Raw genomic sequence first — 25,612 nt, forward strand, 5'->3', positions numbered from 1 at the left:
TAAAATCTGACCTCAGATATTTAGTAGCTGGGTGACCCTGGGCAAGTCACTTTACGCTTTTTGCCTCAGTTTCCTCCTCTGCCAAATGAGCTTTGGAAGGAAATGGCAAACTACTCTAAGACCTTTGCCAAGAAAGCCCCAAATGGAGTCATGAAGAATCAGATGTGATTGAAAAAATGACAACAATGATAAACAACATGGTGCTTTAGTAATGTAGCTTCTCTTGTACTTTATGAGCCCAAGGTCTTTAGAAGAGTGTCATCATGGTGCCATGTCTAGAGGGCTAGCCTTAGAATAAAAAAGAACTCAGTTTAAGTCCTACCTGAAACATACTGTCTGTGTGGCTTATTCTCTCAATACTCCATAAAACTCTCTAAGGTTCCAGGTTGTAGACAAGTTGCTGATTTGCATCTGTAGAGGGAGTTATCACTGTAGTTCTCTGCAGATGCTTTGACATTCTCTGTCTCTCCCCCCAAAATCCACCATCTTACTGGTCCATAAGAGAAGAAACAGAGGTGGAAAGTCAGGAAGCCTAGATTTGAATCACGGCTAATTATGGCAAGTCACTCAGGCAAGTCTGAGCCTCAGTTTCCTTATTTGCAAAATGGGAATCATATGACCTTAATACAACTATTATGAAGATAGTTATTAGTAAATTTAAAAATACTAGATGTGGGTTATTATATGCATCACTATGATATATATTTGTTGAGTGGGATCTAATGATATTTTCGAAATAATAACTCCCAGGTCAGCATTTCTAGAACTCATGCATTTCTTCCCTGATCTTGTACAACCCCTTCTTCTCTCTCTTCTGCACATAGGCATAGTGTTCCTAGTATTCCTGTTACCAATGCTTCTCTGAAATTTTAAAAAACTTTTTGTAATTTTGTTAGACTAGGGAATTTCTAATGAGGAACCCTGTCTACAATAGAGGTGGGTACCTTCTCTGCACTGGGAAGTCTTAGAGAGGTACCCAGAGCAGAAGGGCCCAAGGTATGGGCAGTAGTACCACCTAAATCAGATTAAAATGTAATTGGGAAATATTGAACAAAATGAAGAAAAATACAATCAGACATAGTGTTAATGTGTTTTTTTGAAAGTCAATATGCAGTCCATAGGGATCCTTACGTATGGCTGAGCAACCCCATTCCCATTTGAATTTAACACTACTTGAAGGTTAAATAACCCGACCAATGTCAAACAACTTGCTCTCTGGCTGGCCCAGCACCTGCTCTGATCACACACGTTCCCAGTATGGTTTCCTTCTGCTTAGCACACTGCCTGGCACAGAGTAGTTGGTGCTTAATAAATGCTTTAAGTAAAATTTTAAAAAATATTTAAATTTTCTCACTGACTTAATTATGTCCCTTGTCATGATGTCATTTTTGGCACCAGGCCACAGCCTCTTAACACTTGCCATTATTGAATGTTCAGTGACCTGTTTTGTTTTTTTTAAGTTCTTCTGAGATTATAGTGTTCCATGTTTGGAGCCATCTGATACCTCTATGGGTCTTTGTAGTAGTGAACTGTGGGAGACCTTTAATAATCTTGCACCATTTCCTGTGTGAGATCTAGGCTGATCATCTCCTGATTTAGTGCATTCTGAGCCTTTCTCAGTGTCCACTTGGAGCACCTGACCAAGATTCATTTTCATACTCTCTCCCTCTGTGTCTCTCCTCTCCTTCCCTCTCTTTCTCCTTTCTTTCTTTTTCCTCTATCCCTGTATCTGTCTGTGTTCTCTGTTATTCTCCCTTCCTTCCTCCTTTGTCTCTTTCTTTTTCCGTTATCTCTGTTTCAGAAGATATTTTATTATAATAATACCAACATTATTATCTAATACCAGTGAACTTAACAGGTTTCTCCAGATATATTATTATTATAATCATACCAATATTATTATCTAATACCAATGAACTTTTTAAACAGGCTTCTCCTCTACTTAAGGAACCAAACTTGAATTTCAATTTCATCTTCCTTAAGTTAGGGTGGTTGGTAACAGAAGAAAAAACTGGTGATGATAATGATAACAATTATTAAAATTTCCCATTGTCCTAGAATTTTCCACATAGAGAATAATGAAAATATAGATTATGATGCAGTGACAAAGGAGGTTCTGGAGTCAGAGGCTCTGAGTTTGAATCCTGACTCAGTTCTTACCAGTTGTGTGATCTTGGGCAAGTCACTAAATCTTCCTTCTCTTTTGGTTTTCTTTTCTGTAAAGTGATGAGATTGTTCTCAAAGACCTGAGATACCTTCCAGCTCTAAATTTGTGATTCTAGGACTCCCTGCTCTCCCCTCATCACTCTTTACATAGGGTTTGGAATGAGGACCTGGGTTTGAATGTGCCCCCTACTCCATTTATGATCTTGGATGACATACATCACTTCTCTGGGCTTTAGTTCTTTATTTATAAAATGAGGGAGCTGGACTAAATGACCTCTCAGTTCCCTTCTAGCTCAAGGGGTATGATCCTGACATAGCTATGTGACCTTGGACAAGTCACTTTACCACCCTGGGCCTTGATTTCCTCATAGATAAAATGAGAAGATTGAACTAGATGGTACTTTTCAGTTCTACATCTCAGAATCTGGGATCCACTAAGAACCTTGTTGAATTGAATTGAATGTTGAAGAGGAAGCAGTTAAACCCAACATTGCCTTATCCTCCAGCTGTCTGAGAGTGTGCCGATAAGAACAAGAAAAACTGATATTTGAATGACTCTGCTTTAATGTAAGATGTTTATAAAGATGACTGCTATTCCTAGCCTCAGCTCCTTAGACTCACCCTGACCAGCTGGTCTTCTGGACTTAATAACCACTAGATGGCTCTGTTAAAAATAATTCTATGTGTCTGAGTCCATCCACTTTCACTGGTACTGGGAATGGGAAACAAAAGATTGGCTTTAGGCCTCAGCCTTCACTTTTAATCTGGTGCCTTTCTTCTTGCCTAGGTTAGGAAATGAAATTTCTAAATGCTTGGATTGTAAATCTGTATGCATTTGCAGCATCCCCTATCCTGCCATGTACCCATGTATATACACATACACACATTCATATATTAGCAAGATTCACTGTCTCCTGACCTTTTAAATCAAGAGAAGTGATCAGTCTCGGGCTGGTTCTTTGCTCAGTTTCGTACTAGCAAGGAAAGTTGAAATGCCAAATGGTGTTCTTGCTTCTCCAGCAGTGAAGAATCTGGGAGCGTTTATTGTAAAAGTTAAACAGAGTGACAGCTGGCCTCTGCTGATGGGGTCAGTGCCAGTCTGTGTTCCTTTTCTTTTTCCTCCATAATAAGTGGCTTAATAGAAATTCACTGACCTGCAGTGCAAGCTTAATTTATAGTATCCCTCTAGTTGATTTAATGGGCCAGGGATGTGACTTAACAGGGGATTACTCATTTTCCCACCTCTGGGTGTGCTTCATAAATGTTGGGTGGTGCGGAAAGCCAGATTGAACCCCCCAGAGCATTTCTTTGACTTGAAATAATTGGACTATCTTGAAAAAGGTGGCTGATCAATAGTGTGCATCCATTTATTTGAAAAAGCAGAGGATCAAGGGGCATACTGGCCTCCCTTATTTTCACTACATGTAGGGATGAACTCCATGCAACGATACTTTTCTTGTAACTTTAGACTGTCCATAGGCAAAGTCCCAAATTTGGTCTCCTGGATTGGCACCTTTTAGAACATCTCTAATTAGTTTCACTTTCAAGCAGGTCTGAGATTTTTAAAGAGGGCAAAACAACACCTAGAAATCTTTGCCACTTGGAAATCAGGAAAAACATATGAGTGGTAAATGGATTAAGGGAAAAAGGTATCTTGTAGACCACCACTATAATGAGCTAGCAACACCAGTAACTCAATTCCTAATCATTTAAGAACCGTTCCACCGGGTGGCAGAGGGGCTGGGGGATTTGTTTCCATTGAAAACGTCTTTTTGGAGGAGGGGGTTAAAATTTGCTGTCTTGGGACAACCATCCTTTAAAAGAATGATATTGGAAGGAACCCAGCATCATTTTTAATTAGCACAGAAACACTAATTATGCATTTTTTTTCCTGTGTGGTGCTTAATGTGAGCTGTCAGCAAATGGCATTTTTCACGTCGGTTGCTGGGATGAGCAGGATAGCTGAATGCACAGCTTTACCGTCACAGAAGTGAACACAGCCTGATTCATGGGCTTTTTTTCTGCTCTAGGGACCTTCTGCGCGAGGAGAGAAAGAAATGGCCCCAAACAGTGTCAATCTAGTGTTTTTCATTCACCCCCAAGTGCAGGTGCATCTCATTTTATGCAACAGACGTGTTGTGGGTAAATCAAATTTCTTAAAAAATGGCTTCATATTTAAAAGCATGAGAGAAGCTTTGCTATGACAAAGAATCCTTTGGAAATGCAAATAACCACACTCTTATCAGTTGAAAAATGTAAATTTTGTATGTTACATTTTTTTGAAATGCGGTTCTTTTCATCTGTGTGTTCCTATGGGAGGCAGTGTGGTCTAATGGATCTGATGTCAGAAAGACCTGGGAATCCTGCCTCTGACACTGCTCTTGGTAGCTTGGGCAAGCCGTTTAAGCTCCCTATGCCTCAATTTGCTCATATGTAAAGGAGACCTACAGTAACTGTTTCCTAGGGTTACTGTGAGGCTCAGATGAGATTCACTAATTTATTCAACAGGTTTTTTATTAGGCACCTACTAAGTACCTGGTACTGTGCAAGGTGCTAGGGTCAAAAAACCAAAATTCCAAACTGTTTCTACCATTAAGGGCTTACATCTATTGAGGAAATCACTATGTAATATTGTGAACATTAATATAAGGAGACAGAAAATACATAAGTGCTTTGCAAACTTAAAAAGCTACAAAATGTCATTATTATTATTGAGAATGTCATCTATCATCTTTAAGTGATGTTATAAATGGCTTACATTCAGGTGGCACTTAGAGTTTGCAAATACTTAATGTATTTATTACACCCTGGACTTTCATTAGCACTCTACCTATGGTTTAATTTATTTTAGTTGTTTTTCAGTCAGGCCCAACCCTTCATGCTCCCCTTTGGGGTTTTTTTGGCAAAGTTACTGGAGTGATTTGCTATTTTCTTCTCCAGCTCATTTTAGAAATGAGGAAAATGAGACAAAGAGTTAAGTGACATGCTCAGGGTCACACAGCTTCTGGTTTGCCATTTCTTTCTCCAGCTAATTTTAGATATAAGGAAACTGAGGCAAGTAGGGTAAGTGACTTGCCCAGGGTTATACAGCAAGTAAGTGTCTGGGACCAGATTTGAACCCACTCTAGGCCCAGTGCTCTATCCATTGTGCCATCTGGTTGCCCCAATTGATTTAAACCATTGATAAAAACAGGGTTCAAAAATTGACTTCATAAGCACAATATGAGGGAGAGTGGCAGAAAAGCAGTGGGCTCTGTTCAACACCCAGGGAGTTGAGTGGGTTGTAAACTCAGTATGAATCAATAGTATGATATGGCAACTAAGGAAACTAGTGTAGCCCTGATTTGCATTAAGAAAGGCATAGTCTCCAGGACCAGGGAATCCTGCTCTAGGAGGTACTGGTCAAACCATATCTGGAATACTATGTTCATTTCTCAGCACCGCAGTTTAGGGAAGACTATGATAAACTGCAAAACATCTGGATGAGGCAAGTCTGGAATCAACAGGATGAAAAGTCTTGAGTTTTAGTCATAGGATGCTCTTTGAGGAGACTGGGAATGTCTAGCGTAGCTTTGGGTGGAAAATTTGGTACATGATAATCTTGTTTAAATATTTGAAGGACTGTTATGTGTCTGTTTGGCCTGAGAGGGTGGAACTAGAAACCATTCTCTCTCTTGCCTCATCTGGGTCATCTCCAGTCATCCTGATGGATATTTGGTCACTGGACTCAGATGGCTCTGGACAAGAAGTGAGACTGGTGACCTGCACAGCCCTCCCTCACTCAAAACAAAGTCAAGTGCAAGTCATGTCATCATTTCTCTGATGGCATGGTCTTCTTTGGCAACGAAGGATAAACACACACAAAGTAACTGGCAGTTCCTGTTTCTACCTTCTTAACATATCTTGCATATATTGTCTTCTCTTCTCTGGTACTGCTCCCATCCTGATTCAGGCCCTCATCACTCTCTCTTGGACTGCAGGATTTGCAACTGTCTGCTGGTTGATCTCCTTGCCACAAGTCTCTTCTCAGTCCAAGCCATCCTTCTATAAAATTGATCTTCCAGAAGTTCAGGACTGATCATGACACTCCCTTTCATATTCAGTAAATCTCAATAACTCTTGATTACCTCCAAGATCAAATATAAAATCTTCTCTTTGCCTTCCAACACCCTTCATAACCAGGTCCTTTCCTACCTTTCTGGTCTTCTTGGAGCTTATTCTGCAATCCAGTGGTTCTGGCTTTCTTTCTGGCAATCCCTCCCACCTGGAACACTCTCCCTGCTCCTCTTTATCTCCTAGCTTCCTTGGATTCCTTTCCACTAAGGTGCCATCTTCCACCAGGAACCTTTCTCTGTGCTCTTTCACTTTAGTGCTTTCCCTCTGTTAATTATGTCTTCTTTATCCTGTATACTTCTAGTTTGTGTGTGGTCGTTTGTATTCTGTCTCCTCCAATAAATTGAGCCCCTTGTGAGCAGGGATCTTTTTTGTTGCCTTTTTTAATACCCCCAGTACTTAACATAGTACTTGGCACACAGTAGGCACTTAATAAGAGCTAGGCTACTGAGAAATTGGTGGAAGGTGAAAAGAATTCAGGGGCAGCTAGATGGCTCTGTGGATAGAGTGCTGAGCCTGGAGTCAGAAAGACCCATCTTGCTGAGTTCAAATTCAGCCTCAGATATTTACTAACTGTGTGACCTTTGGTAAGTCATCTCACCCTCTTTCCCTTGGTTTCTTCATCTGTAAAATGAGCAAGAGAAGGAAATGACAAACCATTCCAGTATGTTTGCCAAGAAAATCTCAGATGGAAGGAAGAGGTCATGAAGAGTCTGACACTACTAAAAAATGAAAAATTACAAAAAGAATCCAAATATAAGCTTATTACAAGGAAAAACTTTTGAACACTTAGAGCTACCTCAAATTAGAATGGGCTGCTGAAGGAGGCAGGGGGTTCCTCCTTATTGGAGGTCTTCAAGCAAAGGCATATAGCCCACATTTTAGAAAAGGTGTAAGAAGAATTCTTTTGCCAAGTACATGTTAATATATATGACCAATGAGGTGCCTCTGAGCTCTGAAACTGTGATTCTGTGTGAGTATTTTTGTTCTGTTGTGGGATTTGGTGTTATGTCTCTGGCTTTTTACCAAATCCTATATCAGAACTGATGGGTGAGAGTTCATATGGTCCTTTGCACAGTGTTGGTCAAGAACTCAGGTTCAAGCCTCATCTTTGGTATGTACTAGCTATGTGTTTGTGGGTAAGTCTCCTCCCCTCCCAGCATCCAAGACAGCTTTCCAAGGCTTTAAGATGACTTGTCTGCTTTGCCTTGGCTGAAGGAGTTTCCACTCTAGAAAGTCCCCAGATCGCTGCATTTTGGTTGGATCCCAAATGGTGAAATAGATGACTTCTTAAGACCAGATATCATACTCTTTCAGTTATAGGACACTAGAATTCAAGGACTCATGCAGAGTCTAGACCAACCCCCTAATAAGGAAGAAGAGTAAGCTAAGGCCTAGAAGATTTATGACTTTCTCAAAGTCACGAAGATGGAGGTAGAAATGACACCAGAAACCCAAGTCTTACATCTTGTATGTGTTAAAACATTCTTCCTAAATGGGCAAAATAACCCCAACTGCACAAAAAAGAAAAGAATAATTCTTTATCAAGCAAGCTTATTAAGTGTTGATAGGACTTACCAGAAATCTAAAGGAAAATAATAAAACCTAATAATTTTGGGGGGGAGTTATTTTGTATATATAATTAGCCTTTCTTAATTTGCCCTAATTGGGGAAATAATTGCCCACATGTCTATAATACTTGCATATTTAGAAAGCACTTCCCTTACAACAATTCCACTAGGTAGATACTATAAGATAATGCAAACATTATTATACCCATTTTATAGATGGAGCAGCTAAGGCTTAGAGAAATTAAGTGCATGATAATGAGTAAATCCTAGAGCAGGAATTTGAACCCATGTCTCCTGAATCCTGTTAATTAGTGAAAAGTTTCAATGTTGTCTCAATATCGTGAGAAATAGTTTTTCTACTGTCAGATAAATGAAATCATTTGAACTAGATTCTGGTAAAGTATTTGCAAGTTCTGATCTTGGCCTGACACGTGTGATTCCTTTACGGTTAAAATTATCATCCATTAGCATGTAGTGGGCTAAAAGCTTAGATTACAATTTTTTCTCATAAGTAGGGCGAACATGCCCCCTTTAATCATATTTACATCATTTACTTAGGATATTTTATAGAGTCAAGGTAAATTTCAGTTCAGCCTGGATTGAATTATCGTAAGATTTTTAATGAGGAACACGTGAATTAATGTTAACTCCTAAAGATTAATGAAAATTTCAAATGCATTAATTAAGCTAAATGAAATCCACAAATAACCTACCTTAAGGCACTTTACTGCCTTTATCTGTAAAATGGGGATGATTGTAACAGCTTTCCTGGTTACTTCAAAGGGTTGTTGTAAGAATCAAATCAGATGATATACAGGAAATTCCTCTGATTATATCCACATTTTTATTTTCTAAGTCTTTGCTCTTCAACAAGCTTAAATTCTGGTCTAGTCTGGAGGTATGAGTGATTGAAATTTCCTCTATCAGGTGAGATGGACAGCTGCCATGTTATGTAGAGTCTTAGAGAGCACAAAGCACAGAGAGGTTAAGTAGCTTGTCCAGGGTTACACAGCCATACATGTCAGAGGTGAAATCTGAGTTTTCATGATTCTATTATTTAATTATTCAGTATGACTCTATGGCATGGATCATAGCAGACCACTACTTTCATGGGGTTTTCTTGGCAAAGTTACTGGGGTGGTTTGCTTTTTCCTTCTCTAGTGGATTCAGGCAAATAGAGGCTAAATGACTTGCTCAGGGATGCACAACTTCTAAGTGTCTGAGGCCAAATTTGAACTCAGGTCTTTCTGCCTCCTGGTCTAGCGCTTTATCCACTGCATCATATAGGTGACTGAGGGCAATCTTTTATCCATTAATCTAGGTTGCCTCACTTCCACCATCACTACTACCTGTTGCCATTCCTATTACTACAGTTGTTAAGGCTCCTATGACAACTGCCACTATCACCACCACCTGTCACCATCATTATCATCTGCAACTGCTTCAGTTACTACTGCTGTCACAACCACCTGCTACTGTTACTACTGCTGCTGAAAAATGACTCCTTATAAATTACTCCTCACTCAAACATCCCTCTATGCTTTAGAAAAGCATGTATCCCACCCATGTTTAGCCATAGAATCAAAATTTTTCTCACAACATTTCCTTGGTAGTTGGTAGGCATTTCAGAAGAGAATAACTTGAATACTAGATAATTAGGAGCCAACCTTAGGAAAACTGATGATACTCTACAATATTTTTGCAACAATAATCATACTGTGAAAAATGTTTAGTTATTTGTGATTATAACAAATTTTGTTAAGTATCAGATCAAATCAACTTATTTTTACGATTTTGTTTTATTTTTCAAAAGAAAGTCCCAATCAAATTTATTTAAGTGAAATTTAACTGAATTCATTCTAAATAGATTTTTTCCCAGATGCCAATTGGTTTTGGATAATGAGGACCTCTGCTATATGAAAGGACTTTAAAAAATTCTGTAGAAATGTAAGACAATATTAACTATTCTCATTATATGTCAGAGCTGTTACATATTGTGTATTACCATGACCAAAACCCTTATCACCTAGTGGTCCCTTTCTGGTGATGAATTACTCTGTACTCAGCCAGGCTCATCCTTAGACAGCAAGCACACAATCTATCACTGCACTGTTGAACTTGCCAGATCTTGTGTGTCATTGGTTATCCTATTTGAGAGTCACTGTTATGCCATGATGAGGTAGATGACTAGAGGCAGTTTCTATAAAGTAAGCAGATTCCTGATTTGAATCTTCACTCCTTTTCTTGCCCTGTTCTTTGGTAGAGACATTCAAACCCACGAAATGGTCAAATTTTGTCATCAGTGAGAGAGACAGGAGAAACTCAGCCAAATCCACAAAAAGTAACCAGCCTCTGAAATGCATTATATTTTTTGATATCATTCCTGTCACTGAAATGAGTGACAACATTAAACAGCTCTCAAAGAGTTGTTTACTAGCTGAGGAGATGTTTATTGATACTGTTTCCTATCACAGAAATGAGTGATTTAGCATTAAACAGCTCCCAAAGAGTTGTTTATTAGCTGAGGTGGTTTCAGGATTCTTTTGACCTCATTCTTATGGCAATTGCTTTATAGTGTTTTGTAGGAAATGATGTGAGTCCCTGTGGATATCTTTTCCTTTATCTACTTCCCATTTTTTTTGGCATCAAGACCTTGTTTGAATGGAAGAGTTTGGAGCTATTATATGTGAAACACACTGTGCTTTCAACAACTCTAAACTGTTCTCTGATATAAAACCTCACCCAAAGAAAACAAACAAAAAACTCCAAATGAACCAGAACCATATTCCTTTTGTGATATTGTAGTAAGATGTTAAAACATGGAACATTACAATTATCAGAGAATCAACATGGTTAGTGTCCCAGAGGGTAATACTAACTGAAAGTGGGCTTCAGTGTTTTACTAAACAGGTTTCACAGATTAGCAAATCATACAAAAGATATAGTATCAGGAAAATGTATGATCAGGAAGGAGATGGGACAGTCTTGTAGTGAGATTGGGGGATGAAAGATAGACAGCACATGTACTGTACTGGTACCCACAGGATGTCAAAGAAAATTTGAAGGAGAGACTCTGGCACATTTGGTGGATGCTTTATGGATGATTTCTGTAAAGAATTGTTCGAGAATATCAGAAGGCCAAAGGGTATTGAATAGGTTGTTAGTTGGTGGGAGATCTGGTATCAGTGAGATTACTGCTGTATTAAAGCAACAAAGGTTGTGAGAATGAATACCTTAGACCTTTATCATCCTTGTACATGTATTTTGTGTCTCTTTCAGTACTACAGTGATCTGTGACTTTATATACTCCTTCTTCTGATGCAGACCTACTTGGCTTGCCCCCAGCCTCTCAATACCATGCCATTGTAAATGGTTTGTGGAGTTGCTGTGGCCAAAACCAAAGCAATACTTGCCACTGGTGGCCTCTCCTTATGGTGGTAGACTTGTGCTCTGATAAGAGACATGGAGTATGGTACTGGGTCCATAATGAAAATCTTTTCAGCTTTTGTTTCACTAGACCAGCTTTTGAGAACTCAAATAATCTCCATGTTTTGATGAGCTATTGGAGTTGGACTTTAGTCAGTCAATAAGTCAACCTAACAGTTCATAAGCATTTATTAAGTATCTCCTGTGTGCCAAGGATTGTACTGGGTTCTGGAGATACAAAGACAAAAAGTGAGACAGTCTTTGGCCTTGAGGAGCTTTGGGGGAAATGACATATACACATAGGTTGTTGTTCAGTTGTTGTCAATCATGTCTGCCTCTTGACCCTGTTTGGGAATTTTCTTGGCAAAGTGGTTTGCCATTTCCTTCCCCAGCTCATTTGACAGATGAGGAAACAGAGGCAGAGTTCAGTGACTTGCCCAGGTCACATGGGTAATAATTACCTGAAGACCTATTTGCGCTCAGGATGATGAGTCTTCTTGACTCTCGGCCCATCACTCTATCTATTCTGCCACCTAGCTACCCCTTATATACACATATAAGGAGATAAAGATAGATGTTAGATAATTTGGGGGAAAGGGAGGAGAGACACCAGTGGCTGAAGGGTGCAGGAAATGCCTTCAAATACAAGTTGGTATTTGAATTAAATTTTGAAGGAGGGTAGGGCTTCTAAGAGAAAGTGGTAAGGCATGCATTCTAGACATGGTGGTCCGGTCTTTGGAAAGGTATAGAGACGGTAGTTAGAATGTCATGGGTGCTTGACTAGTAGAGAGGCTAATAGAGATAGATACCATCAAAGTGCATGCCTTGCCTAACAAATCCCAATATTTAGAATTAGTCTGGTTGATAAATTTTTTTGTGTATTCATAGCTTATAAAGGCTATTTTTCTCCCCAAAAACATTTTTCTCTTATGCCACTAAAAATAGATGCCTAGCGATTGGTATCTCAGCAGTCTTTAAGGGTAGCTTATGGTGCATTCCATCAAGATGATGATGGTGTTGGTTATCATCTAGGTTCTAGAGATGTCAGTAATAGTAATGATAGTGAAACATCCTGTATACAATTTTGTCTTATTTGATTGTAATCATTTAAAGACTCTCGAAGTTGTTTTTCTCTACATCTCAAACGATAAAATCACCCACAGAATGTTATTTGTCTTTCTGTATTTTGATACTATATTTTGCAAGATTCCTGTAGGAGATTGTTATTTTTCTCTTTTCTTTGGAAATCAAGCGAATGGGAAGTGAAAAGATTTCTAAAGCAAAGAATGACCATTACAAGACTTGATCTCACAAATTACTTCCCTAACGACCATTTATTTGTTGCTAAAATTGTCTACACGTCTGATGATAATTCTTCAAGACAGCAGTAGGCTATGACATGCCTTCCCACTGGTTGATATAAATCTCCACTGATAGGGATTGAGTTCAGCTACAGTGAACTTAAATGCTAATGTTGAAAACATAAGGTAGCCTGCTGTTTCTTTCATACCAGAAAGTTTTAACTTCTACAGACTTCTGTGTTCCCCCTCCCACCTCGGTTTAGATCGAATTAATACCACTCCATTCCTGCCGGAAAGATAAAATGTGCAGGTTTGATTTACATAACTCAACATGAAAAGGGGAAAAAAAGAATCCATCACAAGCATGAGTGCCCCTCTCTTGTCAGTGAATAATATTCCCCAACAGCTAACAGGGAATGGAAATGGGAAATAGAAGTTAGCAGCAGAGAGATGAGTATTTATTAAGCCTGGACTGTGTGCCTCGTACCAGGCTAAGCACTGTACTTTGATACAATTATGGATCTCATTGACATGGTGGTATTGGAGCTGCTGAATGCATACATTTTCTTTTCTTTTTTTGTCCTTTCTCCTGATTTAGTATTGGTTTTAACTTTTGCCCTAACCAATGACCTGGTTAGCTAATTCTGAGATGGCTCCTACCTTCTTTCACCTACACCATTCACAAGTCATCCATGAAATACTGGTCCACTTTCTCCCATAAATTCTCCATGTCTCATTCCATTGTGATGCAGGCTTTCCTCTGGTTCTCTTAATATTTTGATGGTACCACTCTGATGACCGTCTATCTGTTTTCCCCACATGACCAATCCAACCCCTTTTTCTTGTCCTATAAATCCTCATTATATGTAGGTAAAAAAAATAGATGTGAGGTAATTTGGGAGATGGGAGGAGAGGCACCAGTGACTGAGGGATGCAGGAAAGGACTTCAGATAGAAGTTAGCATCTGAATTAAGTTCTGAAGGAGAATAGGGCTTCTAAGAGAAAGAGGTGGGGCATGCATTCTAGGAATTCTTGTCTGGTCTTACCTGTGGGTCATCATTGGCAATATATGTTTTAGCCCCCTTATTTAAGTCTTTGGATTACCTGCAAAGCAGGGAACACGGGAAATAATGGCCATGATCCCTGCTTGAGATATTTGTGATTTAGTCAGGAATTTGAGATTTTGGGGCAGTATGCCTTAGTGGATAGGGAGCTGACCTCAGAGCTAGCAAGACCTGTGACTTATACTCAGTATATGATCCTGGGCAAGACACTTACCCTGGCAGTACTCATTCAATTGCCCAGTGCCCCAAGCAATACTATAAGAGTAATATTCAATTGTCTGGTGCCCCACTCAATGTTCTAAGGCTAATTTGCAGAGCAGTTGGTAGAGGTAGTTTTGTCCTCTGGGAGTTCCCAGATCCAGCCCTTATTCTATGAATCTTACATACATTTGAACAAATAGAGGCAACATGCTGTAGTAGATAGATTGCTGGATTTTTCTAAGAAGAAGACCAATTCAACCTCCCACATGCCCCCTTTGAAACATTTCTCTGAACTCATACCCTATATATTAGGGCACAGTAGAAAGAATGCTAAGTTTGGAACATTCTGTGATACCAACTCTGTCATTTGCCACTTGTGTAATTTTGGCTGTCACTGAGTTTCTATTGGTCTCAGTTTCTTTCTCTGGAAATCTAGAAGGTTGGGTCAGATGGGCTCTAAGAAGCCTACTGGGTTTATGTCTACAGTAAGTCTACTCTAATCCTTTAATTATCTCAGTTGCCATACCTTCTTAAATGCTTGATCATTTTTCATCATCTCCATTGAACTGCAATGCATTATGGTCAACAGTCTGTTTATGGATGACTTACCAGTTTTTTTTATTATTCACATACATTTACCAATTCATTGTTCATTTTTTTTTAAGTGCCTGTTTTGTATTTCAGCTACCTGTCTCCTAGAAGGCATTTTGAATGAATTAGAGACACTTGGAATAATGACTTCAGATTATTATATCAACACAGTTTGATGCCTTTAGATAGTTGAGGTTGAAATGTATGACCAATGGTGAAATCAGAAGCTAGAAAACACCTCCAGGCATAATGGTACATGATAATTAGTTGCTTCAACTTCTGGTTTTCAGTCAACTAATCAATCAACTTTAATTTGTTCCCTAAAATATAGAATGGGTAAGGGTGGTATGATAGCATGGATTTATTATTTATGGCTAGTAGTCCATTTTGGATCACATTTAGGAAGTTGTACAGTGCTTCCAACAATGCTAAAGTACTCTATGCCACATAAGCCCATTTCTTTAATGCCAATATTCCTTTGGCAATGTTCTATGGTTGCAGTTCATGGAGTGTCATGATTTCAGAAATATTAAAATGACCCTTAGCCAGATCATCAGCAGAAAGATGCATTGTGAATATATTGTCAATGATGAAAAATGGTGTTAAATGTATGATTGATGATGAAGTCAGTATGAGATAAAGGGTTGCAATTCTTTGTGTTATATTGATATCTCATCAATGTGAACCCTCCCATTACTAGGGCACACTTGGTGGTAATCAGTTTCTATTTGCAATTTTCCTTTCTAAAATACCTCAAAATCATCTAAGGCATCCTGGTAACCTTTCAGAATCCCCAAACAACTCACTAAGACTAATACTTGCAGAACAGGTATCATGGTAGAGGTCAAAGGTTGTACTTCTCCTATCATCACCAATGAAAATAAGTCATAAGAATATTGATAGATCTGTTCCATTTTATTTCTATGTATTGTCCTTCCAGTTTGCATCCTCAAATGCTCTTAGAATGACTTGACCTCGTAAGCCCTCTTTTGGCTTGTTTTCTTCTCAACTGCTTTTTGCTGTTTTGTGAGGCATCATTCCCTGCTTGAAGATGTCCATCATCCATCTGTTAATATTTTTTGAAATTTTATTTATTTTTTTGTTGGATTATTTTAAATTCAGTTTTGTTTTATTTTACTTCCAGATTTTTCTCCCTGCCCCATCCATTGAGATGGCAAAAAATACAAAATCCATTACAAATATGAAATCATGTAAAAGAAGTTCCCACATTATCCATGTTCCAGAGGGGAAGAAAAGGAAAAGAAAGAGAAAAGAAAACAGACATGCTATTTACTCTGCCCTCTAGGTCCATCAGTTCTGTATCTGGAGGTGGAAAACATTTTTTGTCATGAGTCCTTTGGAATTTTGGTGGGTCATTGTGTTGATCAAAATGACTAAGTCTTTCACTGTTGATTACTGTTGTAACTTTGCTGTTGCCATGTAAATTGTTCTCTTGGTTCTGCTTATTTCACTTTGCATCAGTTCATAAAAATCTTCCCAGGTTTTCCTGAAACTTTCTCTTCATAATTTCTTATACCACAGTAGCATCCCATCGTATTCATATAGCATAACTTGTTCAACCATTCTTCAGTTGATGGGTGAACTTTCAGTTTTCTATTCTTTGTTACCACAAAAAGAGCTACTATAGATATGTTTGTCTATATGGGTCTTTTTGTTCTCTTTCACTGGATCAAAAGATACCCACAGTTTAATAGCTTTTGGGGCACACGTCCAAATTACCTTACAGAATGGTTTGACTGGTTCACAGTTCCACCAACCATGCATTGGTGTAACTCATCTGTTAATATTTTGTAAATGAACTTATATTCCATGCTGTTACCCTTGCCTGCCATGTCTCTCTTATTGTGTTAGATTAGAGGTATCAAACTACTGGCGACTGCAGCACTCTGGAGTGTAGCCTGAACCAGATTAAAATGTAATTGGGAAAATATTTAATAAAATAAATAAAAATATAGTACTACATAGATAATGTTAATTTGTAGTTTTCTACATCAATATGTTGTAGGTTTGACACCACTGGTCTAGATCAGAGTGTGGAGGATTAGCTAGCTGGGATGGTTTCTGAATTTTTTTGACCTCCTTACTATTTTGCATGAGTTAAATTTCTCTCATGGTCATCTCTGAAGCGGAAAGAGCACTGTCCCTTTTGCCAGAGCACTTGGGTTTCAGTTTTGGTTCTGACAAATTTCTGCTTTTGTGGCCTTGGGCAAGAAGTTTCCCCTCTCTGGCCTTGGTTTCCTCATCTGTAAAATGAGGGCTTTGGACTGGCTAGCCTCTGAGGTCCCTCCCAGCTATAGAGTCTGTCACTCTGTCATCCTAAAAGTAGGACTTTGGTAGAGGCCCCCTTGAGATATTAAAGGATCAAAAGAAATGTCTTCAGGGTGGACACTGGATCCTTTGGGGAATATTGATGGAGGAACAAGGAATAAAATTCACACATGACAGGAAGTCATGGGAGAGGTTATCCATGTAGAAGAAACTCCAGATCAGCCAAGTTACCAGGCAGTTACCTTTTAGCTCCTTCTTTCCCTGGCACAAAACACCCTCTCCAGTCTGCTTTCTCCAGCCCTCACCTTTTCATCCTGCCCTTATGTTACTGCCCTTCATACACTGCTTATGTTGACAAATATGCCCTCTGATTTTATCTTCCTGTCTTCTCTCTTTATGCCTCTGTAATCAGCTTCATGTAAGCTGTCTGCTGCATCCGGACTGGGCACCCTCTTCATTTCTGCCCATTGAAATTCTTCTCTTTCCTTTCAGGATTCAAGCATCTGCTGTCTCCTCCAGGAAGCTCTCATGCTTAGCACCTGGTCCATTGCCTCACACACAGTAGGTACTTGATTGATGCTTGTTGATTTTTTGTTAATGGTAGTGGCTTCATGACTGTATTATTGATTCTTCTGGGATAATAATTAATGATAATAATGATAATAATTACAGCCAACACTTACATAATGACTACTGTATAACAGGCAGCATTACCAATATAATCTCATTTTGTCCTCATAATACTCCTGGGAGGTAGGTGCTATTATTATCCTCATTTTACCTATGAGGAAACTGAGGCAGACAGAAGTTAAAGTGACTGACTTAGGGTCACCCAGCTAGTAAGTATCTGAGATTGGATTTGAACTCAGGTCTTCCTGCCTCCAGGCCCAGAGCTCTATCTACTGTGCCACCTAGCAGCTGCAGCATAGTGTGATGGAAAAAGTCATGGATTTGTAGACACAGGTCCAGGATTCAAATTTTGGCCCTGCCCCTTCTTACGTGTATGTTTCATGGCAGGTCACATGTCTCTGGACTTGAGCTTTCTTGCATGTATAATGATAGGGTTAAGGTAAATGATAGCCAATGTACCTTCTGGTTCCAAAGTCTGATTACAAATTTTTTGGGGAAAGGATATAATGAAGGTAAATTTGGAACGACTATGTAAGTGTCAGTGGAGAGAGTGCCTGGACTCCAGAAGATCTAAGCTTGATATTTGCTACCTTTGTGACTCTGTCCATAACTTAATCTCGGTCTGCCTCAATTTCCTCAATAGTGAAATGTGATTAATAATAGCATCTACTTTCCAGGATTGTTTTGATGATCAAAGGAGTTGATATTTGTAAAATACTTAGCACAATGACTGGTATACAGTAGGCACTTAATGAATGTTCATTTCTTTTCTCCCTTCTTGATCTTATGATTTCAAACATGTAAGAAATTCTTGCTGAGGGATCTCCCTCCACTGATGTGTATCATCAACAAGTCTGCTATTTAGAGTCTTACAAAGCTCTCTGGAGCCCAGAGAGGTTCAGTGACTTCCCCAGGGTCCCACAGCCAGTATGGATAAGAAGTAGAATTTGAACCCAGGTTTCGCTGACTTTAAAGCCAGTTGCCCATAATTCTCCCATGGCTACTGGTTGCAATGTGTATTAATTTTTAAATATGATCATATTAATTATCATTGGAAATAATTAAGTGCTTAAAGGATTGGCAGCTTGGGCAAGAGTTCTTTATCTTTTAGACCCTACAGAGGGGAAAAATGAAAAGAAACATGCTAGTTACCAACTCATAGAAAAAAGCTGTTTCATAAGATATATAAGAATAGGGTATAGAAATCTATCTTACCCTATAGGAAAATAGAAGGGAAGAGAACAAGGGCAGGGTAGTGATAGAAGGGAGGGAAGATTGGAGGAAAGGGCAATCAGAATACATGCTTTTCTGGGGTGGGGGGAGGGGATAGATGGGGAGAAAATTTGAAATTCAAAATTTTGTGGAAGTGAATGTTGAAAACTGAAAATAAATAAATTTATATGAAAAACAGCTATTTCATTCAAGTTTCAAAAGGCAGATGGTCAAGACACATTAGAAGCCAGTTCTTGGTTTTTTCCATCCTGGTTTGGTGGGTTGTTAATTATTAATGTTTTTCACACTTTCTTTCCCATCCCATGGTTAAGTATTTCCAAACAAGATTATAAATTCTGATGAAACTGTTTTTACCTCTAGAAGACCCTGGGAGTCTTTGAGGGACTAAAGAAACCTTTGTGCATTACAGGTATCAAGACTGGTTATAATACAGACAGGATAAGAATTTGGAGTTGTTGGTTATTCATTAGAAAATGGCAAAGAGACCAGGTCTTGGGGCTTTGTTCTTTTCTCTTTCCTCTTCATAGAATGAGGAATCCTTTCTTCAAAAGAATCTTCTCTTCCTATTCTTTTGCTACAACCATCCCTCATCAATAACTTCCTTTAATGTCAAGTCCTGTTGCTTTTGCCCCCCGCTTTGTTCCATCCTTTCCCTTCCCACTACTACCAGCCTATTTTGGGACCTTATTATCGCTTCCCTGAACTCATTTATCTGTATATCCCCTATGATGCCTTTCATGTAGTAGACGTTCTGAATGAATGAATCCGTATCAGCTTCAGATTCAGGACTTGGGCTGTGTACCTAAAGGAACCTGTCTCTTCATATATTGAGATATTTCAACATGTTGACTCCAATCACTTAAAACTCTTCAACTGTTTAAAAATTTTTCATATTATTCCCTCTTGTTCACACCCTGATTTTAGTTCTCTTTTTGCCTAGGCTTTCAATCTTGAAGTCATCTTTGATTCTTTAATCTCTCTCATCTCCCATATCTAATCAGTTGTCAAGTCTTAGGAATTCCTTTGAGCTCCTTAAGAGCTGGGACTATCTGGCTTGTTCCATTCCTGTCCTCATTGATTAACATATATAGTAAGTGCTTAGCATATAGTAAGCTTTATAATAAGTGCATTTTCTTTCATTCATTCTTTCCTTCCTTCGTTCATCCATTCCATTCTTGTGAGCTCTTTGAGAATTGGGACTACTCAACTTGTTCTATTTATGTAAGTGCTTTGCATAGTCGCTGACATACAGTAGGCTTTTAATAAATGTATTTACATTCTTTTATTAATTCATTCATTCATCCATCCATCATTTCTGTTCTTGTGAGTCATTTGGGAGTTGGGACTACCCAACTTGTTCTATTTATGTCCTCAGTGCTTCACAAGGTGCTTGTCATATGGTAAACCTTAAATAAATGCATTTTAATTCATTCATTCATATGGACTCCTTGAAGACAAAACCTATTTTTCCTTTTGTCTTTGTATGCCTAGCACCTAGAACAGGGCCTCACCCACAGTAAATGTGTATTGAATGTATAAATGTTAAATGAGCTGAAGCAGAATACTGGGATATGAGGTCCAAGCATGGGTTCCTCTATGAACAATCAATAAGTATTTGTTTACTCTTTGAATGATTTGGTTAATGCTTTTGGCCTCTTTCTATCAATAATTTGGAAGTGGACCAATATATATATATAAGAATGAGTTCTTAAAAAATGTGTATATGCAGTAGCCAGAATTAACGTTACTTGAATTTCAGAATTGGAAGGAACCTTAGTGGCCATTTATTACCTGAAAAAGAACAATCTTTACAGTATTTCTGATAACTGGTCATTTAGCCTTTGGTACATAGTAAGTATATAATCCATGTTTGTTGATTGACTGACTGTTGACCTTCCATAAAGACCTCAAGTGATGAGGATACATCTCTTCTTGGAAGGGGCTGTTTGGAGCCATTCAGAATTATGTTTGTGTTTGGTTATTTGGAAAAAAAAAAAGAGGAATTCTCCTAAGATCTCTGGATTGGGCGTTACAAGAGTCAGCTCTATTCTTTACTAACTGTGTGATTTTAAGTCATTTAACTTTCCTGAGCCTTGATTTCCTTATCTGTAAAGTGAGAGTTAGACTCTCTCAGAAATTCTTACCCTGGGCGCTGAGAACTAGTATTTTTTTAAAAAAAGTTTTGATAGCTGTATTTCAGTATAATTGGTTTCCACTATAACCTTGTGTATTATATTTTATTCATTTAAATATTATTATGAGAAGGAATCTATAGGCTTTAATATTTTTCCGAAAGGGTCCATAAAACAAAAAAAATTAATAACCTTTGGATTAGGTATCTTTTGAAAGATTCCTTTCAGCTGTAAGTCCTATGGTTTCTTTTGTCTTGTTCCCCAGTTAATCCATAGGGCTATTAGATTAATCTTTCTAAAGCACAGTTCTGATCTGGTTACTCTTTTGCTCAGAAACCTTCAATAGCTCCCCATTTTCTGTTGAATCAACTTCCCTCTTTTTTTTTTCCAAACATGACATTCCAATATATATGTGAACTTTCATATTAGAATCTGAGTTGTTGGCGAGCAGTACATAGAACTTTTTCAAGTTAATGAGTAGGCCATGCTCTTCATTAAATCAATCAATTAATTTTCTTTTATGATTCCTTTATATGAAACTGTTTTTACCTCTAGAAGATCCTGGGAGTCTTTGAGGGACTAAAGAAACCTTTGTGCATTGCAAGTATCAAGACTGGGTATAATGCCAAATGGGACTATTTGCCTTCCCCCCCAAAACCCTCTTCCTTTCCTAGCTTTGAGTCATTGTTTATGACCTGGTCCCAATTAAAGTCCAACTCATCCATCCAGACCTTCATTAAATACAACTTCCATGAAGTCTTTCCTAGTATCTGCCCAACTAAGAGTGACTTCTTCCTCTTCTTGACCCTCACAAAGTCCTCTGCTCATCCCTTTCTTAGGAACCTTTCCATATTCTGTCTTGTATTCTCATTATTTGTCAGCATAGTACCATGGTGTTTTGGAAAGGGTGCTCTCTTTGGAATCAGGGGACCTAGGTTTAAATCCTTCTAACACCTCTTACTCTCTGAGTGACCTATGATAAATTATTTAACTTCTCTGGCTCTGAATATTCTCATTTATAGAAAGGGGGGGGTCTGTACTGTATGAGGGGGTCTTAAACTTTTTTGTCCCATAGATCCTTTTAGTGGTTTGATGAAACCTATAGGCCCCTTTTCAAAATGATGTTTTTGTAGAATTGAAGGAAATGCTAAAATTCAGTTAGAAGTTAGTGAAAAGAAAGATATAATTTTTTTTCCTCATCATTATTCATAGTATTCCTAAAGTCTATTCATGTATGAATTGGAGATCCATGGATCCAGGATAAGAACACTTCAACTCTGGAGTTCCTTTTAGCTCTAAATCTGTGATCCTCTCTATGGTATTTGGCTTTATGTTGTCTTCTTAACTGAACTGGAATTTCATTGAGGGCAAGGATGGTGTTCTTTACATGTCTGTGTTCGCCATATTACCAAGCATAACACATTACACATAGTAGGTCTTCTTTTCTTAATTGGAAATTCATTGAGGGTAGGGATGGTGTCCTACACATGCCTATATTCACCTTATCACAAAGTATAACAAATTGTACCTAGTAGATCTTCTTTATTAAGCTGGAGGATGGGGATGGTTTCCTGTATATGCCTATATTCTCTGTATTACCAAGAACAATATGTTGCACATAATTAGTTCTGTGTCCTGAATAAATAAATGAATGAATATAGAAATAAAGAAATTGGGAGGCAGTATAGTACTGTGTAATTAGGCATTATGTCTAGAGTCTGAGGACTTGAGTTTAAACCCTGGCTGTATCATATACTGGGCAGCTATATAGTATGGTGGATAGAGTGTTGGACCTGGAGCCAGGAAATCCTGAGTTCAAATCCAGCCTCAGACACTTACCAGCTATATGACCCTGGGCAAGTCACTTAAACCTGTTTGCCTTAGTTCCCTCATATGTCAAATGAGCTGGAGAAGGAAATGGCAAACTACTCTAGAATCTTGGCCAAGAAAACCTCGAAAAGGGGTCATGAGGAGTTGGACATGATGGAAATGAATAAACAGAACAGCATTTACTACCTCGGTGACCTTGGGTAAGTTGACATATTTCTCTAGGCCTAAATTTCTTCATTTGTGAAAAATGAGAGGGTTGGACACATGGTCTCTGAGGGAGCTTCCAACTGTAAGGTTATCACAGTTCTGCCCTTCAATCAGCTTTTCATGTCCTCTAGACATATTCTAAGAATTCCAGACACATGGCACTTCATTTGATCACTCAGCTGCTGCAGTGTAGACTAAACCATAAAGACTCTTCTACCTCAATGGGCATCTTTCTGGCTTAAGTCTCCAAAACATCCCCAGTGGGCTCCCAACCCCTCAGTCTTTACTTACTCAAGATACTTTCAAGAGAAAAAAAAACATCCAGAGAGCAGAGATTAAAATATGAATCCTGCCACTAGCAAAAACAAAAGCTCCCCTCCCACCCCCAATATTTCCAATAAAAATGGCCCTTCTTGGGAGATATAATTTTCTCTGTTCCCAATGTTTCTTTTAAATTGCCCAATCAATCAAGGGGTGGGGGGGTGAGCACCACCTGTGGCAAGGCATTTTAAGGAGACAAGACATTTGATTGCTATGTTCAGATTTATAGGGATTGAGATGACCCTGAAGATTAAACTGAAGGCAACCACGAAGAAGAAGCTGAAACAGGGAGAAATTGATTTTTTTTTTTTTTTAGAAGTTGAGGACATATGGGTATAGAAAAGCTTAAGTGATGAAGCCGGGTCACAAGCTGTTTTTGTCTCATGCTCAAATCAAGATGGTGGTGTGTGTGTGTGTGTGTATGTGTATGAGTGTGTGTGTGCATGTATGTGTGTGTATGTGTGTGAGTGTGTGTGCATGTGTGTGTGTGCATGTGTGTGTCTGTATGTATGTGTGTATGCGTATGTGTGCATGTGCGTGTATGTGTGTGTGTGTGTGTGTGTGTGTGTGTGTAGTGAACACTTCTGGGGGGGGGACAATGTCTTTAATCGAGAGAGGGGTATTCCCTGCTGACCTTCCCAGTCCTCACAAGAGTGATGATATCACGAGACTGGAGTTTTAAAATCACATTTAGTGAACACCAAATCACAGCTGCAGATGGGCTTTAGGTTTGATCCTCCCGATGAAACTGAATTAAGACAGGCCCCAAGAACAGATAATGAAGAGTGACTAGGAGATGAAACTCTTTGGAGTTATTTTTCAAGCTGTGAGAGGTAAAATACGGTAGAGTGTGTGTGTGTGTGTGTATGTATGTGTGTGTATGTGTGTATGTGTATGTGTGTGTGTACATATACACATATTAAAAACATCTCCACTCGCATACACAATATACGGTTTTGTATTTATACTATCATTATATATGCACACATACACATGTGCAAACATATACACCCCTATATGTACACACCTTATAGAAACATATTTACATGAATGTGTATATGCATGCACAATGTATGCAATGCACCTACCCCTACATGTGTATATGCACATATTTACATGTACATGTCTACACACATTATATACACAAGGCATATATATTCACACCACATACACATATTTACACACATGTGCGTATGCATGTGTATATATATACACTATACACATATACCTATGTATACACACATCACACATACACACATTTACATGCATGTATACTGATACACACATTATATACACAAGGCACACATACTCATATCACACACATATTTACACATATGTGTATATGTGCATGTATGTGTATATGCATACCATATACACATGCATACATATATCACATATATGATATGCTTGCTTGCATGCTAGCTTACATACATACCTACACATGCACATGTTTGCACATGTGTGCATGCTTGCATTTCAGAAACATATTTACATAAGAATATATACACATACATGTATAAATTGCTGGATAAAACAAAAGGAATTTAATTAGTGAAGTTAAAAACTTTTTTTCTCTTAGAAATGCCTCAAAGACTCCCTAAAATGGATGCTTTTAAAAAGACCAAAGAGAAGTTTCTTGAAGGAACCCAGGGCTGCCTCTGATGAATTCCCTTCTTCCTTCTAGGTTACTGCTTCTCCTTGGCACTAGTTTTCTTGTTTTAAATGACCAATTCTGGTTCACTTTTGAATTATAGGATGACTTTAAGAAACACAAAACTAACTTTCAAAAGAAGTCTGCCTGTTTAAGTATATTCTACTTCACCATGTACTTGACAGTCCAGTACCAGCCAGCCTGCCCACAGTGAGTTTACCAGTTCACAGAGGAGACACGTCCATGGAGGTGTTTGAGGCAGGCACAGACTTAGGGCTGGTTGTAGGGGGAACATCATCATTGGCTCTTGCTTTTATTCATCAGAGGGAGGGGCTGAGCTGCTGGACTCCAAGTCTATGTAACATACAGCCTGTCTTATACCATTACATAATGACCTCTCTGGTCATGTGGAGATTATGGATCAGCTATGCTGGCAAGTCCTGGAGCAAGTATTACCATTGGCCCTTCTCCAAAAGGACTCTATATATGTCTATGGAAACCACTGGATAACAATGAATGACATGTAGTAAGGCATAGTAGATAAAGGTCTGACCTTAGAGTTAGGGCTCAAGTGTGACTTCTGCATACAACCTGGGTGACCATGGGCCACTCATTTAACTTCCCAGAACCCCTAAACTGTTGTAGAAGATGATGAACTATGCATGAGTTGCCTGTTTACATTGGTGGAAGGAGTCTCTATGCTGATAATGACTTGCATCAATAAAATCACAGTGCTTGGACATTACCAGGTCTCCTATTTGATGCTTCAGACAGGCTAGATAAACTCTAAGCATCTGCCCAATCACTTACCCAGGCAGACAAGTTAAGTGACTTGCTCAGGGTGATGCAGCTTTTGAGTATCTAAGACCAGATTCAAACTCAGTCC

General features: G+C 38.6%; 1 long non-coding RNA gene across 1 annotated transcript in view; it reads left to right on the forward strand.

Annotated features, from left to right (window-relative positions):
- The window catches only part of LOC140534529 (uncharacterized), a 769,311-nt gene that overhangs the window by 110,370 nt on the left and 633,329 nt on the right, over window positions 1-25,612 (forward strand). Inside the window, exon 2 of the long non-coding RNA XR_011977353.1 lies at window positions 17,215-17,283. This is a non-coding gene — a long non-coding RNA (uncharacterized lncRNA). The remainder of the gene's footprint in view (window positions 1-17,214; window positions 17,284-25,612) is intronic.

Source organism: Notamacropus eugenii, chromosome 3 (assembly GCF_028372415.1).
Source record: "Notamacropus eugenii isolate mMacEug1 chromosome 3, mMacEug1.pri_v2, whole genome shotgun sequence".
In the NCBI taxonomy this organism is placed as follows: Eukaryota; Metazoa; Chordata; class Mammalia; order Diprotodontia; family Macropodidae; genus Notamacropus; species Notamacropus eugenii.